This window comes from Helianthus annuus, chromosome 11, assembly GCF_002127325.2.
Source record: "Helianthus annuus cultivar XRQ/B chromosome 11, HanXRQr2.0-SUNRISE, whole genome shotgun sequence".
In the NCBI taxonomy this organism is placed as follows: domain Eukaryota; kingdom Viridiplantae; phylum Streptophyta; class Magnoliopsida; order Asterales; family Asteraceae; genus Helianthus; species Helianthus annuus.
This window is the reverse complement of record NC_035443.2, coordinates 61085144-61105868: the sequence shown is the minus strand read 5'-3', so window position 1 is coordinate 61105868 and position 20725 is coordinate 61085144. Positions and strand designations below refer to the sequence as shown.

The 20725-nt window shown below is 39.9% G+C and overlaps 1 pseudogene; it reads left to right on the top strand.

Moving 5' to 3' along the window:
- Positions 1 to 964: 964 nt before the first annotated feature.
- On the top strand, positions 965 to 2085 carry LOC110865808 (annotated as a pseudogene).
- The last annotated feature ends 18640 nt before the right edge of the window (positions 2086 to 20725 follow it).

Genomic DNA, 20725 nt, shown 5'->3' with positions numbered 1-20725 from the left:
CACATTTTGGATAAGGATTATCATTGGACTTTGATAGTCTTACTAAATTTAGACTCTATTATAAGTGTATATGATTATGTTACTAAAATCTTGTGATTTGATTGATATTGTTAACTATAATTACTATATTTTAGGACGTTGTTTCAAAGTTTTATTAGATCTGTAGTAGGAGTTTGTAGTAGACGGGTTAAATATTAAAAATGAGATATATGGATGTATAGTATTCTTAAATAGAAAGTGTTCTCAATTAAACTTTTCAGGAAGTATTTTATATAGCAAAATTAAAACTCATTACATTTTCAGTATAAGTTATTTATTTCATTTCAAACATTTGAAATAATTTATATTTTTGTTATTTATGGTTATCCCGAACATTAAGCTTAGCCATGCTTTTTCTTTTTCATACATGACATGTTTACAAGATAGAGCAAGCGGACACTAATAATAAAAAACTTAGAATGACTAATATTGATGGTCTTAATAAATAACTTAGTTTAGTGCTTAATAATTTGAAAATATTGTGATTATAGTTCTAGGTTTTATAGTTTAGTGCTTAATTATTTGAAAATATTGTGATTATAGTTCTAGTTTCTATAATAGGTGTACATGATTAATTAATTCATATTTAAGTAGTGTAAAATTTTAACCTCAGAAAAAATAAACATTCCATTTGGAACATTAACCATTAATGTTATGATTGAAAATATTTTCTCTAGGATAGTGGAAGGGAAGTTTCACTAAAAAACTATATGTGTGTGTCGAGACACAAGCAATAATTGTTGTTCATGAGTTGGCACGCGTAAATGGGTGTCTTATAATCATTTTTCGGTGGAGTCACCACTTCTCCACCAACCAGGATGGTTCCTATGGCAAATTTGTGATGTAGCCACACCTATATATATATAAACCATCACTTAAACATAAACCCATCACATCTCTTCCTCTCTCTATCTTTCACACACACATACATACACTCTCTAGTTCGGTTGAGAAGAATAATGGGACATTCAATCCATAATGCTTGTGCAGTTGCTCTAGCAATTTCATGTCTGATTGTAGCTGCATCGGCAGGAAGTTTTTATGACGAAATGGACATCACTTTTGGAGGTGAACGTGCTAAAATTTCCAATGGCGGTCAGGATCTCTCCCTTTCACTCGATCAGTACTCCGGTTCAGGTTTCCAGTCCAAGCACGAGTACCTCTTTGGAAGGTTCGACATGCAACTCAAACTAGTACCTGGAAACTCTGCTGGTACTGTCACCACCTTCTATGTAAGTAGTCCATGCCCACATGATTTCAAAATTTGTATCTTGACATTATATCATAGTTACCAAGTCCCTAACAAAAAGCATGACTGATTTTGTACACCAGTTATCGTCACAAGGCGCGGGGCATGATGAGATAGACTTTTGAGTTCTTGGGCAACACCACAGGAAGCCCTTACACAATCCACACCAATGTATACTCGCAAGGGAAAGGAGATAAGGAACAACAGTTTCACCTATGGTTCGACCCAACTGCCGCCTTCCACACCTACACTATTGTATGGAACGCACAAAGAATCATGTAAGTCCATCTCACATTCGATCTATGCACACAAGTTACCCGTACTACTGACATGTACTGATCTTCAACTACATTTTACTACAGTTTCTTGATTGATAACATACCAGTGAGGGTGTTTAACAACCATGAGGCTGCTGGAGTTCCCTTTCCCAAGAGCCAACCGATGAGAGTGTATGCCAGCCTGTGGAATGCAGATGACTGGGCAACCCAGGGTGGGCGTGTGAAAACTGACTGGAAAAATGCACCTTTCACCGCTTACTACAGGAAATTCAATGCCAATGCCGATAAAGTTGGTCCTAACTCAAGGTCGACAAGCTCTGTAAATGACAACCAGGCATGGAGAACTCAAGGAGTCGATGCAGCTGGCCGAAACAGGATTAGGTGGGTGCAGAACAAGCACATGATCTACAACTACTGCAATGACCGCACACGCTTTACTAACGGTCTTCCTGCTGAATGCAAACGCTCCAGATTCCTCTAAGCCTACATGGGATTTTGATTTGAAAGCAATTCATCATCACCTTCTAGTAAATATTTCTAGTCTTGAAAATTCTTTATTCTTTCATATTGTACTTGTACTTGATGCAACGATGATAATAAATAAATGAACAACAAAATTCATTATTCTTTCATATTCTACTAGTTCGACCTGTCTACATTTTTTCCCACATAAGAAGTTGATGGACATGGAATGTTTAGGAAACCTTTTCAGCCTCATGGCCAACTCATCAAAGTGTACGTTCACAAGCAGAGTCGAGCTAGGGGTAAGCTCGGGCTCGATTATAAAACGAGCCAGTTCGGATTTGAAACCGAGCTGGATACCTAAGCTCGAGTTCTGCTTGGTTTCAAACTTTTCTAGCTCGGCTCGGCTTGATTAATCTCGAGTAAATAAAAAAATAATAATAGATAGCTTTGAAAACTCAAAGGTCTAAAATTCATTCAATAGTTTAAAAAACATATCCAAAGTAAGTTTAAGAAGCTAAACTCAAGTTCAACCAAATAAAAAATAAGTGTCAAATTTCAACGAAACGCATAAGTTCATTTACCTCCTAATCAATCCACAAAATATTCACAGATATCCAAGTACACACCTAAATACCCGCAAATAATAACAAATATATACTTATACTATATAATAAAACAAACAATGAGGACACATATCGGTCATTGGAGTCGTATGCTTTTTGGCTTTCCCACCTCTCTCTAGTTGTCTCAACACGAACTCCACCCGATCTTCATTAACCTACCCACCATCATATCACATTAATTGAACCCATCTCGCATATATTTTTTAGACAATATGACCCACTAAGATTCTTCTTGCGGTTGTATCACACAACAATTCTTTCTTTTAACCCAGTCACAGGATACGCGTGTCTTCTTCTTGATATATCACATATTAAATATCCTCTTCTTAGTTGTCTCTCACAACAGGTTCTTCATAATAATTGCTTCCCTCACATATTCTTCACTTTTTTTACTTGATCCACTCATTAGATTGTTTTATTTTACCTTTCACAGGTTATCTCCGCATCATAGGGTTTAATAAATATTGAACATGGTACACCATTTACTTATAGCTATAGCCATAGAAATGGAAAGGGCTATAAATGGGTGATGAATTGAAACAAATATTTTAGAGGTTGGTACACAAGTATCTTTAGTGTTTCATAATTTAAAAATGTTATAACTTACACACTATATTTTTAATATTGTTTTTGTTGAAAACTTGAGTTATAATTTGTCATTCATATGTTGTAATGTTCAGTTTTATTAGTTTGAATTGTTGTTTGAACAAGTTTCATACATACGGGGCCTGGATGAAACATTTGAGGGTTTAAAGTGAAATTTTGTTAAGGCGGTGCGATTGTTGATATCTTCATGGTACTGGATGTAATTTCCATGTGGCTGGGTATTAGAGACTCCATTAGGGTTTTGAGATCATTCTTTTATCCATTGCAGCTCACTTCTTCTCGCATTTGCACTTACATCAAGTTCTCCGTGTAACTAATCTGTGGAGATCTGCTATGATCTGTTTGTCTTGTTGTTAATCTCACCTGTGAGATATGTTCATCTTGTTGTTAATCTCGCCTGTGAGATCTGTTTATCTTGCTATTAATCTCGCATGTGAGATCTTGATTCTGTGTAGATCAGGTTGTATACTTTCCTCTATCTTTTCTATCTTTGTATTTGTAGATCAACTGATTCGATCTAAACATCTGTTCATCAGGTCTTACTTCATGTAAGATCAAGGGTACTGGTTGGGAGTTCTTTGGTTTGGGCTAATAACAAAGTTTTGATGTTCAACCTTAAATTGCAAACATATCAGACACTTAGCTACATATGTGGCTATGGATTTCTTCATACCCATCCTCCAATAATTTGTTTTTAGATGCTGATATATTTTATCTCCTCCTGAATATTTGGAATTATGTAATTCCTGGAGAATCAGATCTCTGAGTCCTCCTAAGATCCTCCGAAGATATGAACCCATATGCGATTATTGAATCTCAAGATTCCATCATTTCCAAGTGTTAACTGTTCAACAGCTCCGCCTAAACCTTCATTAGAAACATTTGCTTCTAGTAAGGCTTGCCTTTGAACTTCTAACAGTTTCTCATTCAAACTGGTTCTAAGTTCAATCCTTTTAGCATAAACCCTGATTGGTTTGATCCTTTCCTTATAGCTCAAGGCGTCAGTAATGACATTTTCCTTGCCAGAATGACCATATGATTATATTTCTACTAAAATCTTAAGAATTGATAGATATATTGTGATACAGAATTATTATATTGTAAAATCTTAAGAATTGATAGATATATTGTTATACAGAATTATTATATTGTAAAATATTTTATCTAACCATAAAGCATATGCCTTCCGGTCCGTAAGGGACCTTTAAAAGCTAAAGAATTTTAATGCCTTACGGACCGCAAGGCATATGTCTTGTGGTCTGTAAGGGACCTTCAGAAGCCAAAACATTTGACAATTTGTAATATTTGACCCCTCCACTTCCATCCTTCCACATATTTACGTATTTGGTCCATCTCGTCCAACTTATTGGGAATATTTGAGAGTTAATTAGACACGTGTTGCCATATTATCAGTTTAGAATTTTCGAGTTGTTACATTCTCACCCCCTTAAAAGAAATCTCGTCCTCGAGATATATTCAAATAGATATGGGTACTTTTGTCTCATATTTGCTTCAACCTCCTGTGTATATTCTGGGCCACGACGGGAATCCCATTTGACTTTCACGATGGGGATCCATTTCTTATGGAGCTTTTTAACTTGTCGATCCTTGATCGAAATCGGTTTCTCAATGAACCTCAGGTTTTCATCAATTTGCACATCGTGGTGCGGCATTGCTAGCGATGCATCAGCTAGACATTTCTCTAAATTTGAGATGTGAAACACATCATGGATTCCACTGAGTTCCTCAGGTAGCGTAAGTTTATAAGCTACAGAACCGACACATTCAATTATCTCGAATGGTCCAATATATCTCGGGCTCAACTTGTCCTTCTTTTCGAACCTCATGACAACTTTCCATGGTGACACTTTCAATAAACCTATGTCCCCTATTTGGAACTTAAGAGGTTTTCGCCTCTTATCTGCATAGCTCTTCTGCCTATCACATGCAGTTTGAGCCTATCACGGATTTGTACAATCTTGTCCGTGGTTTCAATGACTATCTCAGGGTCCTGATAGTTGGCTTTCTCCAATTTCAGCCCAACAAACGGGCGTTCTGCACTTTCTCCCTTGCAAGGCTTTAAATGGAGCGGCTTTAATACTTGTATGGTAGCTATTGTTGTAGGAGAATTATATTAGGGGTAGGTGGTCATCCCACCTACCACCTAGATCAATGACACATGCTCTCAGCATGTCCTCTAACATTTGAATTATACGCTCACTTTGACCATCAGTTTGTGGATGGTAAGTCGTACTAAAATTTAATCGTGTACCTAAAGATTGTCAGAAACTTTTCCAGAAATGAGATCTATATCTACTATCTCTATCAGATACTATGGGCACTGGTACACCATGAAGGGATACAATATCGCCCACATATAATTGTGCCAATTTATCAGAACTAAAAGTTTCTTTAAGTGGCAAAAAGTGAGCTGACTTAGTCAGTATGTCAACTATCACCCAGATCGTGTCATTACTACGTTTACTCTTAGGTAATTTGGTAATGAAGTCCATTGTTACCATTTCCTAATTCCAAGAGAGAATTTCTAGTTGTTATAGCAGTCCTGATGGTTTCTGATGTTCAACCTTAAATTGCAAATATGTCAGACTTTTAGCTACATAGGTGGCTATGGATTTCTTCATACCCATCCACCAATAATTTCTTTTTAGATGATGATATATTTTATCTCCTCCTGAATATTTGGAATTCTGTAATTCTTGGAGAATCAGATCTCTGAGTCCTCCTAAGATAGGAACCCATATGCAATTATTGAATCTCAAGATTCCATCATTTCCAAGTGTTAACTGTTCAACAGTTCCGCCTAAACCTTCATTAGAAACATTCGCTTCTAGTAAGGCTTGCCTTTGAACTTCTAACAGTTTCTCATTCAGACTCAAATTGGTTCTAAGTTCAATCCTTTTAGCATAAACCCTAATTGGTTTGATCCTTTTCTTATAGCTCAAGGCGTCAGCAATGACATTTGCCTTGCTAGAATGACCATATGGTTATGTTTCTACTAAAATCTTAAGAATTGATAGATATATTGTGATACAGAATTATTATATTGTAAAATATTTTATCTAAGCTTTATTATAGTTGTACCTAACCTCTATAGTCGACATTATAAAAAGAGGTATTTGGATGTATAGTGTTCTTAAATAATAAATTATTATTAATTTAATTTTTAACTTAAGAATTTTCTATCAAAAAACTAAATCTCATTACAATTTATTATATTTTATTTCTTTTTTTTTCAAACATTTAGTATTATTCCTGCACTACATGTTTACTAGGGGTGTACATAGGTCGTTTGATTAGGTTTTTACCATCATCCATAACCACTAGTTTCGGTTATGGGATAACCGTAATCGATATTTGGTTACGGTTAATCTGTTATGATATGGTTATTTTGGTTATTAATAAATAACTTCAACTAAAAATAATTTCCTACTAAAGTTCAAAACTTTTAAGCCAATAGGTGTGAACAATTCAACATTTAGGAATTGTATATATTCATGTGACTTCCAAGTAAGTGTTCATGGATTCATACCATTTTGAAAAAGGCTATTTCTCTCAAAGTATAACACCCGTCTTATTTATTAATTATTTTATTCTAAAATAAGAACTTTTCAAAACCAAAATGCATAATTATCAAAAACTTAGTTAATAAAATAAGATGTACATCGTTATAGTGTTTTAACATCACCAACTAGCTAGTTTTAAACGTTCGACATTATGAAGTGTTTACATGACAACATTTTCTAAAACATGATAAGATTAGTGCGGAAGCTTCAAAACTTGTGTTCGGTTCTTGATTTCTTGCTTGATCGGCATTCGGAATGAAACGAGCATCACCAAAGGTCAAAACCACATCAATTGTTAGTTTTGACAACATTTTAATAAGCATAGACAAGTCCCAATATCATACGTATAACAAAAAAATAAAAATCTAATTTTTTGGTCTGTCGCGCCACGTGACAGACTTAGGTTTATCCTTCGCGTGCCGCGGGCGGCCCCGCGTGTCGCGCCCGCATCTAGTTACCCCGTCGCGTGGCGCGGGGGAGCACGTTTTACAGCAGGTCCAGTTCCTGGACCTGCATATTTGCCCAGCTCCGAAATTTGAAAAAAATCTAACTTTAAACTAGCATAACTTTTTACCCGTTTGTCCGTTTTAGTCGATTCTTTTTCCTATGCGTCCATAATAAAATTACGGATCCAACCATGTAAATTTCACGTAACGAAACCCGGTTTATGAATGAATGGTTCACAAAATCCTTGTTTCGATTGTCTGACCCATTAGCCATGAGTGCATATTTTCTTATTATTCAGTTCTTTGGCATACTAGACTAAATTACCTAATCCCCGGGCTTGTAAATCTCGGCATATCCGCGCCATTACATGGCTTTACGCTCGCATTAGAATTTCATGCTTGTTTTCTCAAAATTCAAGCATGCCATTTCGTGCAACTCTTGCAATTGATTTCTACCATTCGACCCGATATCTCGGATTCGTAAACTTAACTTAGCACAACCAATCCATTGGCGTAACGCTATCTATCAGTATCACAATATGAGACTTCCAAGTCTCTACACATATGATCATTTTAAAGACATAGTTTTGACCTGTTTGGTTGTCGTGTGAAAACCATCACTTTAATGACAAGCCAAACTATTTCCAACCGTTATTTTGACCCATTTGATTGTCGAGTGAGCTTCGCCACTTCAATGACACACCAAACGTATACATTATACTATGACACCATTAACAAACTAAATCTAAACGTTTATGCATAATGTGACGGAACTAAAGTCACGTACCATTAGAGCACCCCTTTCAAGCGCGTATCTCCTCCGGCTTGTCCACTCGACGATCCGGATTCTTTGCCTAAAGAGTTCAATTCACAACCAATTTAGAACCATTTTTATAAACTTTAACGCATAATTTGCTATGAAAATCAAACATGCGTTTTTATCCGGTTTTTAACACTTTATTCCTCACTTAGGCATTTTAACAAACACCTAACGGGTTTAATTTTTACATAACTAGAATCAAGTTCATAACTTGTTATTTTGGCCAATTATAATCACATATTTCGATTCCATCATGTCAAGCATGCATACAATCACCAAAATCATCATATAGAAGTCAAGTAATACTACTTTTGATAATCATAATTCTTATGTTCATCTTATTTTGTAAAACCCGTTTAACCTATGAATGGGTTATCATAAATTTCATAATTTTAAACATGATTCCTGCAAATTATCAATTAGGATTCACTCTTAAACCTGTTTTCATTACAAGTTTCATCTAAACATGACATAATCAAGCTCAATTTCGATTTTCACAATCTACCTAGAACTTGAGATGAATCAAAACACTAAAATTTTGCATACCTTATGATCCCTTCAACGAGGTGATCACTAATTTGTGCTTGAAAATCGATTTGGAACTGATTAAAGCCTTCAATTTAATCAATTTGGCAAGAACTAGGGTTTGGTGGGGAATCCTTGTTCGCCCCTCCGTTTTTGATCGACCAGACACACACTTAAGTGTGTGTTTGGTGTAGTTTATTTTGTTTTTATTAGTTCAAGTTTCAAGTTTAACAACTTAAGTCCCTCAACTATTGTTTAGTTTATATTTTAGGTGTTTTAATCCATTTATGTTACCACAAGACTCATAACTAACTAGGTTATTTATTCCTAGTTAGTTTGTTCTCGTTCATTTTATACTTTATAATTCTAATATAAAGTTTTATATTTTCGGGGTGTTACACAAAGGCTCTTGATGACTCAAATTCAACACCCTCGTAGAATATTTCCAGTTTTGACTTTTTTGATCCATATGATTGGCATTCGTTAGAAAGATTCTACGAAGGATTCATGAGTTTTCTAGGAAGGAATCTAAACGAAAAGATGTTTTGCATTATAAGTTTTCTAAGAAAGATTCTACGAAGAATTCAGTGTTAAAAAATCAAATCTCATCACATTTCATTATACATTATTTCTTTCTTTGCAAACTGTAAGGTCGACTTCCTTCAACGAACACACGAACCGGACCGATCGAACACACACGCGATGTGCAGAAACCACCGTGTGCCTCGTACCACAACGTAGAGCTCGTACAGAAGGTGTAGAAGATGAGAGAATCGTGAATACACAGAGTATTCACAATAAACAATCACACAGATTGAATAATGAACCCAAAGCTAGGGTTTGTTTCCCCAAGAAGTTTTCTCCAAAATTTCACTATTTCATTGAAATATCTCTAATGATTGCAAACATCACAAAGCTTATATACAATCATATGTTCGCACAACAAGGACCTTACCATAAAACCCTCAGTACTTAACAAATAAGTACTCTCCACTATCTAGAAAATACAAATTTGCACACTCTAAGAGAACCACAAGTAATCACCATATAAAAGAATACAAGTACTCACATCTAAACCCACAAGTTCTCATATGTTCAAATCCACAAGTTTTGATGAGAGATAAATCTACAAGTTCTCATGAGAGATAAATCCACAAGCTCTCATATGTATAAGAACCCTTGTCCAAACTTGTGACGCTTTCACATAATTACAAGATCAGTCCTGCTGTAACAACCCGCGCCTTCGTGCGTTGTTACGACTCGATACACTCGTTACGCTTAGCACCAGAGATTCGGATCATAATGTAACAATATCAGGTACATCACTATATCGAAGTATAATCGAATAATTACGCATATTTTATCACTATTACAAAGCTATTTTCGCAAATAATAACGCTCACGATGACATTGAGTGAGGACCTATTCTACCCTCCTCGATAACCGTGAGGTGTCAAAACGTAAACAAGCAATGCTAACAAAGACTATCGGGAGAGTACCATGTCTCCAGCCATCGTGACGATGATGGCAATACGGGCAAAGTAGTACCCCGATAATCATTGTGGCACATCACGTCGAAGCACGCACTCGAAGGCACGCGTAACTCGATCATCACACCGAATATTGGATATATAGATGCGTATATGCGACCCTTTCGTGATTAATTATAATAAATAAATAAATACATAATATAAATATATGAAAATATGGCCCAAACAGTCGTAAACGCACCAAAAAACGAGAATCGAAGGGCTTCCGTACGGACGGGCCAGCCAAACGGCTGGGGCAGTCGATCGAACGGACCAGCAGATCAGCTGGGCCGGCCGATCGAACGGGCCAGCCGATCGGCTGGGCCGGCCGATCGGACAGGCCAGCCAACCGGCTGGGCCGCCCGATCGAACGGGCCAGCCGATCGGCTGGGCCGGCCGATCGGACAGGCCAGTCGATCGGTTGGGCTGGCCGATCGAGCGGGCCAACCGACCTAGCCCACTTTTTCCTCCTTTTCCCTCCTTCCTTGCCTATAAATACCCCTCTTCACCCCCAAACACTTGTTGTTACTGCTGCTGCTCGACCAAGACGTTCCAGCCCCTTAATCTCTCGATTTCTCGCGATTCTTGTAAGTTTTCAACCCAAATCTTGTACTTCCTTGATCTATATGCATTCTTTCATCTTTCTACCTTTCGATTTTCGACTTTTAACCGTGAAATCAACGGATTTGGAGTCTTCTAGGGTGATCTCACCATGGAGTTCTTCAAGAGTGATGTCATCTCATGAAGAACAACTCAGATCCGAATGTTTTCCATACGACTCTACTTAAATCTCGTCTAAATCTATGTTTTCCAATCAAGAAGTTATGGATTTGAGACGTTCTAGAGTGATGTCATCATGAAGTTGTTATGAACTTCAAGTGTTGGCCTCATTCCACCAAGAACAACTCAGATCTAAGAAATTCCGCAAGAATAATCAAGGTTTTCACGTCAGATCTATACTTAAAAACGGTAGAACCAGAGCTTATACCGACCTTCTACTCATTCTTAGTGTCGTGTTGGTCAAAGATCTGATTCTTAACGATGAGATGACCAATTTCGGGTTAAACACGAAAAAACCACCAAGAACGGCCAGTTCTGATGGAACGGGGTGATTCCCGGCCGTTAGAACAGGTCGGAATTGATGGGATTTCATTTGTTCAACACGTCACAAAACGTCTCGACCAAACCACCGAAAAACACGCGAAAATCGTCGAAAAACAGCTGGACAGGCTGGCCGATCGAGCGGCCCAGTCGATCGAGCGGCCCAGCCGACCGAGCGGTCCGATCGGCCAGGCTAGGCGATCGGACGGGCTAGCCGATCGGGCAGCCCACTCGATCGAGCTGACCATCCGATCGAACAGCCTATCCGATCGGACGGCCCATCCGAATGGGCCAACTTTCGACCTAACTATCGTCCAATTTCGTGTATTCCGATACCATTTAGCGCGTAATCCAATACTCATGTAATCAGTCTGAAATCAGGGCATTCTCAGGCATCATCCCGTCAATCCAACCAAATACGCACTGTGAGTATACTTGACCCCTTTTTAACGAATTTTGGGTGTAACATACGTTCCTTATAAATCGAACTTATCAAACGAATGATTCAATTAGTCAATTTATCACTTGCGAATAACTGTTTGCATAGATATACGTGATACTAGTGCATGTATGCTAGGACTTATACTTGTGACGTCCCACCACGACTAGTATTGTACTATTGCGCCCGACGGGGTCTAGTTATGCCATCGAAGAATCGAGCATCGAGGACTTAGCTAGTAGTATCAGTTTTGTGAGTATATATGTCGTGTATTACGTTTATGCATGTGGAAATTCGCAGCACTTTTAATCTGCTATACTATTACATATCAAACCTCAATACTCGCCAATACTTTTGTATTGACAATATTTTAACGTATGTTGCAGGTTTAGTTGAAGTCTTCATCAAATCAAGCTAGGAAGTCTAGAAACTCACCTAAAATCTAGGTTGTCGGATTTGGATTGTTCGAGAGGACAAGAAATCTGTGATGACTTACGTGATTGTATTATTTGTTAGTATGGGATAACGAATGCAATAAATATTATCGCAATATAGTTGTTATGGATTCTCTTAAGCAATCTGATTCGCCTAGTGCCGCGCCCCGATGATTCCGCCATCGGTTGGGGTGTGACAGATTGGTATCAGAGCCATAACTATAGGGAATTAGGCAAGACTCGACCTAGTCCGGGTCGACGTCCTAGAGAATGACCTCGTCTATAGTCTAAGCACCCACAGGCTGCCTCGTACAAATCCAGTAGGGTTTGTATTGCGCCTACCTGATGCTTTCACTCGAAATCACAAAAAAACTATGACTTTGTGTGAACCCCGCATACTACAAGTTCACATGAAGAAGCCTTTCCTAAGGCTGGAATACTACTTAGCCTTTCCTAAGGCGGACATAATACATATATTTTCGAAAATACTAGTATCTCACAACCGAGTGATCCGGTCAAGACCAGGTGTGAAAACCAGTAACTCTTGATAGGATTGCTCGCTCAGCGCATTTTTCTAACACGAGAATCTTTCGTCGAGTTAGGAGTGACATCCATACCTCGACGAAGGCCTCCATTTCGAAATTCTAGTGGAGCTCTCGGATTCATTCGATGAGCACAACCACAACTGGGATTGAAACTGTTAAGCCAGGGGTGAAACCCGTACCTTAATAAACCATTCCACTCCCTAAAATATTTTTCAAAAGCTCTCACCAGGTACTCGACCATCACAATGACTCGAGCCACGCGATGACTAGGAGGATGAATGCCATGAGCTGCATCCCAGTGGAAGCATAAATCTTCAAAGACAACGCGCGTGCACGAAATTGTTGGGTATGATTGAGTTACCCTGGGTAGTCGACGCCTAAACACCCGAGGCACTCCGAGTATCCTACTAAGCCTACAACTCGCCGGATTTTACGATTTGATGAACTCAATTACGTTTTATGTGTTTAATTGCGATTATCGATTTTTCGCTCCCTGTTTTACAAAACGCATAACTCGCACAGCCATCGCAATCCAAAACAAAGACCGAATGATCGCAACAAAATTAAAGTCCGATTGTCCGATTTATCTCGCATTCCCTCTCTTAACGCGCCCTCGCGCATTCTAAACCATAATATATGTGTGTAAGTATGAACTACAACTATCTATTAGTACGATCAAGACATTGTGTGAAAATCTAGGAAGTTTTCGTGTCTCCTATATGGCTCCTATGTGAAGACTACTTATATTGCACGTTACAAGTTTCGATCGCGCTCAATCGCGTCGTAAACTCAAAACCATTATGATCGAATCTCATTCCAAATCTCTCTCTCTCTCTGTCTAGATGCTTTCCAACAACTCTATCTCGAAACGAATAGCTAGGAGAAGAGCCAAACGAAGCGCCGATAAGAGGATTGCCTCGCTTGTGACCAGGGAAGTGGTCAAGCTCATTCCTCAAATTGTTGCTCAAGTGCACTCTCTCAGCAACGCTCGAGCCGCGAAGGACTCTACGACGGAAGCGCCACAATCTACTTTCCTTTACAAACACTTCAAAGCCTGTGACCCGATGGAATTCACAGGTGAAGGAGGTGTGACCCAACTACTCCAGTGGTTCGATTCTATCGAAGTCACCCTTCGACAAAGTGGGTATCCCGATAGTTTCCGTACTACTTGCGCCACCGGAGTATTTCAATCGCAAGCACTCGACTGGTGGACCGCCGAACGCAACATACGTGGGATCTCCGCAGCTTACGCCCTCTCTTGGGACGAACTGAAGGAACTCATGAAGGAAGAATATTGTCCTCCTCACGAAGTCCAGAAACTAGAAAACGAATATTGGTAAATCAAGCAAACCGAAGGTGACAATGCTGGCTATACAGCAAGGTTCAAGCAGCTTAGTACTATCTGCCCAAGTCAAGTCAACACTCCAAAGAAAGCCATTCCAAAGTACATCCGCGGCTTACCTGAGTGTGTGGGTGATTTTGTAGAAGCTGCAAGACCTGCTACCATCGAAGAAGCCTACCGTTTAGCCGTAGAGATCAACAACAAACGAGTCTTGGACGGGTTCTTCTCCAAGAAGCCTGTCAAATAAGCTCATCAAGCAATCATCATCAACTCATCCGACGATTCCTCTGGCGAATCGGTCGATGGATCATCCGACAACTCCTCTGAAGGTTCTTCTAAGGATTGCTCCGACGATGCCTCCGTCAAATCATCAGGCGAATCCGATAACGACACTGCATCATCTCAGGATGCTCAACCTAGCCGCAAATGAAAGACCGTGGGCCCAGACTCTTCAACAACTGGACTGCCGCAACCAGAACCTCTCCGAGCAGTCCCAGTTCAACCAAAACGTGCCTACAATGGACCTCATCCCCTGTGTTTCATGTGCACGTATCATTACCCACCAGAAACAAATTGTCGCTATTGCACAAATTGCAACTGGTATGGTCATCATACACAGCACTGCCGCGCAGGACCGCAACTCTGAAGGAAGTCAGCAACAACCGCAGTCTCCGCCGGTGTCCTCCACAGCAACAATATTCTATTTCTAATTCTGTTGTAATAATACGACTTATCGCTATCGTTCTCTCGTATGTGTGGAGCTTATTTCATCGATTGTCGTATGTGGATTCTATTTCTCTTTTACTCTAGCACCATCTAAACGCTAGCACTATGTACTATGCGATGTATTTTACCCTTACAACACTCTTAGGACGAGGTACGATAGATGTGCAAGGAACAACTAATCACGGGTGCACACGGGATTACTTTGGTCAGTGCACGGAGATCGTAGTGAAGTTCTAATGGTGCCATAACGTTTAAAAGCATGGTCAAGGGTCTTGGCCATGTCAACAAAGCGTGACACCAAAGCACGGGGCATAAGTAGTAGGGGTAACGCAAGGTGTGCTTTACCATACTACCGAAGTTTCGTGAAGAAAGTGCCATGTGGAGTTGAACGTTATTAGACCTATTATATTATAATGGTTATTTTCGACACAATACAAATCAATCGCAAGGCGTAACAAAACTAAAATCGCATCACTGCGAGACTTCTCGTAAGTCTGCGGACGCAACTCAATTGCCACATCGATGGACTTAGGTAAGTTCACCCCGAAGAGCAATTGGAGCAATGCAAGACTGGTCGTAAGTCTACATCGTAACTCAATCGCAGTTTTGCTAGATCTATCTCGCAATCAAAATCACTCGATATGTGGCACGAAATCACAATCGCATCATGTGTTCATCTCGCAATCTCTAACACTGGTTATTGACTATTGTGTGAACTTCTACCGCCTGGTGTGGATCGCTTATTGTGGATCGCTGGACGAGTATCGAAAATCACTCGCCGCTTTTCGCTTAAACGCATTTTGCCTATTCCATCAACTCGATACTCCCACCGCGTGTCGCTAATAGGGTTGAAACATGGTGGTGTTTTGACCAAATTAGAAGACTTTCGTGGAAAAAGGTCATGTGGGCTAGCATTAGTTATTGTTTGTGGTGTATTCAACTCAATCAAATCTTATATCGTTCGCAACGCAACAAGCGTCACTTATCAACTATCAGAGTCTATTACCTATCGATATTCGGTTATCGCTTAGAAGTCAGCGCAGTTGTGTAGAATTAGGGTATATGACCTCGCTTCACGGGACGAAACTAATATGGGAAACGTGGTGTTTTCCATATTAGCAACTCTCGTGGAAACATGCCATGTGGGTTTTACGTGGGAACAAATCGAAATCGGATTGTTCGTAGTCAAAATCGCGTCATTCTCCATCGCTTATCAATCGTCGTCTAACCCAGTGTGCCATATCAAAGTTTCGTATGATCGAACTACTCGCATTTGCTATCTATGCTTTGTTTGCATCAGACTCGCTCCCATTCACGACTCGGTCTGGCATCCTATCGCTTGAACCGACGAAGCGAAATTCTATGTGTGTCTTATCGACGCACGTGACACCGCCTCACGAAACAGAGGTAATATGGGCAAAACATGGTGGATACGCCGCTGGTACTTTCTATAAATAAGTGTTTTAACCATATTAACAAACTTTCGTGGGAAAGTGCCACATCGGGCTCGATGTAAATTATTTTTCCGTACTGCTAAAGAAAACCGATTTTTATAAAATTTTATTAAAACCATTGGACAAATGAAATTTCCTTACAACATGGAGAAAACATCGAATCAGTTTAGCTCCGTGCCCAATGGAAGTTTCATAAGTCCAGTTTTTCCTTAAAACTTTTGCAATGACAAAAAGAAATCTTCCCGAAAACGATGGTTCGACAATCGAGTTTCAACTCGAACCCACGTTGTAGGAAAATTTTCTTCAAACTTGTGTTGCCGCCGAATTCTTTTAAAATGTATATCTCAAAACCTGTTATCAAACTAACAAAAACCCTTCCCATAGCGCTGGTGTGGACATCGCTGCCGTTGGCGCCGCGCCATGAGAGGATTTTCCTAAATATCTTCGAAAATTAATCGATTATCGGCAAGTTTAAAACGTTATGGAATCGCTTGGGTATGTGTTATCGCTTTTGGTTATTTGAGTCGTATCTTCTCACCGCTCTCGCTCGTCAAATCTTAATCGATCGCTCGCTTATCTAAACGCTTTTAATCGCTACTCTCATTCGCATCAACTCTTACGACCCTACTAATGGATTAATTTCGGGACGAAATTTCCTAAAGCAGGGGAGACTGTAACAACCCGCACCTTCGTGCGTTGTTACTACTCGATACACTCGTTACGCTTAGCACCAGAGATTCGGATCATAATGTAACAATATCAGGTACATCGCTATATCGAAGTATAATCGAATAATTACGCATATTTTATCACTATTACAAAGCTATTTTCGCAAATAATAATGCTCACGATGACATTGAGTGAGGACCTATTCTACCCTCCTCGATAACCGTGAGGTGTCAAAACGTAAACAAGCAACGCTAACAAAGACTATCGGGAGAGTACCATGTCTCCAGCAATCCTGACGATGATGGCAATACGGGCAAAGTAGTACCTCGATAATCATTGTGGCACATCACGTCGAAGAACGCACTCGAAGGCACGCGTAACTCGATCATCACACCGAATATTGGATATATAGATGCGTATATGCGACCCTTTCGTGATTAATTATAAATAAATAAATAAATAATATAAATATATGAAAATATGGCCCAAACAGTCATAAACGCACCAAAAAACGAGAATTGAAGGGCTTCCGTACGGACGGGCCAGCCAAACGGCTGGGCCAGTCGATCGAACGGACCAGCAGATCGGCTGGGCCGGCCGATCGGCTGGGCCGGCCGATCGGACAGGCCAGCCATCCGGCTGGGCCGCCCGATCGAATGGGCCAGCCGATCGGCTGGGCCGGCCGATCGGACAGGCCAGTCGATCGGTTGGGCCGGCCGATCGAGCGGGCCAACCGACCCAGCCCACTTTTTCCTCCTTTTCCCTCCTTCCTTGCCTATAAATACCCCTCTTCACCCCCAAACACTTGTTGTTACTGCTGCTGCTCGACCAAGACATTCCAGCCCCTTAATATCTCGATTTCTCGCGATTCTTGTAAGTTTTCAACCCAAATCTTATACTTCCTTGATCTATATGCATTCTTTCATCTTTCTACCTTTCGATTTTCGAATTTTAACCGTGAAATCAACGGATTTGGAGTGTTCTAGGGTGATGTCACCGTGGAGTTCTTCAAGAGTGATGTCATCCCATGAAGAACAACTCAGATCCGAATGGTTTCCATTCGATTCTACTTAAATCTCATCTAAATCTATGTTTTCCAATCAAGAATTTATGGATTTGAGACGTTCTAGAGTGATGTCATCATGAAGTTCTTATGAACTTCAAGTGTTGGCCTCATTCCACGAAGAACAACTCAGATCTAAGAAATTCCGCAAGAATAATCAAGGTTTTCACGTCAGATCTATACTTAAAAATGGTAGAACCAGAGCTTATACCGACCTTCTACTCATTCTTAGTGTCATGTTGGTCAAAGATCTGATTCTTAACGATGAGACGACCAATTTCGGGTTTAACACGGAAAAACCACCAAGAACGGCCAGTTCTGATGGAAGGGGGTGATTCCCGGCTGTTAGAACAGGTCAGAATTGATGGGATTTCAGTTGTTCAACACGTCACAAAACGTCTCGACCAAACCACCAAAAAACACGCGAAAATCGTCGAAAAACAGCTGGACAGGCTGGCCGATCAAGCGGCCCACTCGACCGAGCGGTCCAGCCGACCGAGCGGTCCAGCCGATCGGCCAGGCTAGCCGATCGTACGGGCTGGCCGATCGGGCAGCCCACTCGATCGAGCTGACCATCCGATCGAACAGCCTATCCGATCCGACGGCCCATCCGAATGGGCCAACTTTCGACCTAACTATCGTCCATTTCGGGTGTAACATACGTTCCTTATAAATCGAACTTATCAAACGAATGATTCAATTGGTCAATTTATCACTTGCGAATAACTGTTTGCATAGATATACGTGATGCTAGTGCATGTATGCTAGGACTTATACTCGTGACGTCCCACCACGACTAGTATAGTACTATTGCGCCCGACGGGGTCTAGTTATGCCATCGAGCATCGAGGACTTAGCTGGTAGTATCAGTTTTGTGAGTATATATGTCGTGTATTACGTTTATGCATGTGGAAATTCGCAGCACTTTTAATCTGCTATACTATTACATATCAAACCCGTATACTCGCCAATACTTTTGTATTGACAATATTTTAACGTATGTTGCAGGTTTAGTTGAAGTCTTCATCAAATCAAGCTAGGAAGTCTAGAAACTCACCTAAAATCTAGGTTGTCGGATTTGGATTGTTCGAGAGGACAAGAAATCTATGATGACTTACGTGATTGTATTATTTGTTAGTATGGGATAACGAATGCAATAACTATTATCGCAATATAGTTGTTATGGATTCTCTTGAGCAATCCGATTCGCCTAGTGCCGCGCCCCGATGATGTTGAAACTTCAGTAGTATCCAACATTTATCGAACTTTGGTGCACTTACAGACTCCTGTTAGGATTTGAGTTTGGATTGATTGTGTTTTCGTTTGAATTAAGATGAAGATGAATGAGAAATGTAGCGGAATATAAATGATAACAAACTTTGCACATAATCAAACATGAGAATTGCTTTCAATACACAAGTTAAACATTGAACCGAATGCTTGAATTTATTACAAGATTCAATTAGAATTGCAAGTGTATAACAGACTCCCCCTCAGCCTCAGCTCACAGTGATTTGTTCGTGTAGGAGAAAGATGGTGAAGAGCTAATAGAACAGTATAGAGCACTTTTCTATTTATAGGCACGAGCAAACCACTGAAGCATCTATGCTGACGTCACCATTAAAGTGATATCTAACCTCCTAACAAACTTCTAACATCTGACGTACACAAACTCTGCTATGCTAACTACTGTTGTACATTTCATTTCTTAATATAAACTAAACTATTGCTGCATCCTTCCACTGATGTGAACCCAGCAGTTCTTGAACTATCCAGCATAGCTTGACCCATAGCAGTAGATTGAACAGCAGAGCTTTAGTCTTCCATCAGACTTTGACTTGGGCAGTAGTTGTAGGTCAGTAGATTGTAATGATCAGAGGATTGGAGGTAAGCAGATGTTGAGATCACTTTCAAGGGGAGAGACTTGAATACATAACTTTTGCTTATTCTGGATCCACTGCTCTGATCCAGTTTTGGCTTTGATTATCTGTTCATCTGATAGGGTTCAATCCCAACAATCTCCCCCTGGAACAGATAATGCCAAAACTCTTCATTATTGGAAGATCTTTATTGCCTCATCAACAGTTCCCTTATTTGCCCTTTGAGTTGTAGCTCAAAGGCTAAGGCATCTGTGTCATCATCATCCCTACTAAGTGGAAGATCAAGGAGATCCTGCAAATCTTCAAGACTTAGGCCAAGTGCTTGTTCCCTCGTTATTTTCTCCACTTCTCCACTAGACTTGATCACTGTCAGTACATGGCTCTGTTTATCAGTTTTCCATTTTAGTACTTTTGAGTCTTGTGGGTTTCTTGGGAGATTTTTATTAGATGAGGTGTTTGGTGATGCTGGCCTATTAATGACTGTCTGAGCAGTGCTTGCAGTTTGATCCAATCCAAGAGTTTCTACAATCATCTGCTTAATGCCCTCTTTTACAAGGCCATCTCCTTCCATTAGCTCTTGGATTGTTTCAGCACCCAACTGTTTTTGTTGCCTTCTTTTAAATATGGTTGCACCAGCTGGAGCAGTGGCTCTCCTGATTTGCAGCTTTGGTGGTCTTATTGAAACCTCTGCTTCAGGAGAGTCAGGCTTTTGTGGAGCATTAGGATCTGTGTTTCTTAGTCTCTCCAAGCTTTTGTAGGTAGCCCTGACTTTATCTTCTTTCCATCTCAACACTTGATTTAAGGACCCATAATCAGCAGCAGCTAATTCCTCTTCATTCTCCTCAGCTCTACCATTTTATCAGGTACATTCTTTTTGAAATTTGCCCATTCTGGAGGAGTATGTTTGA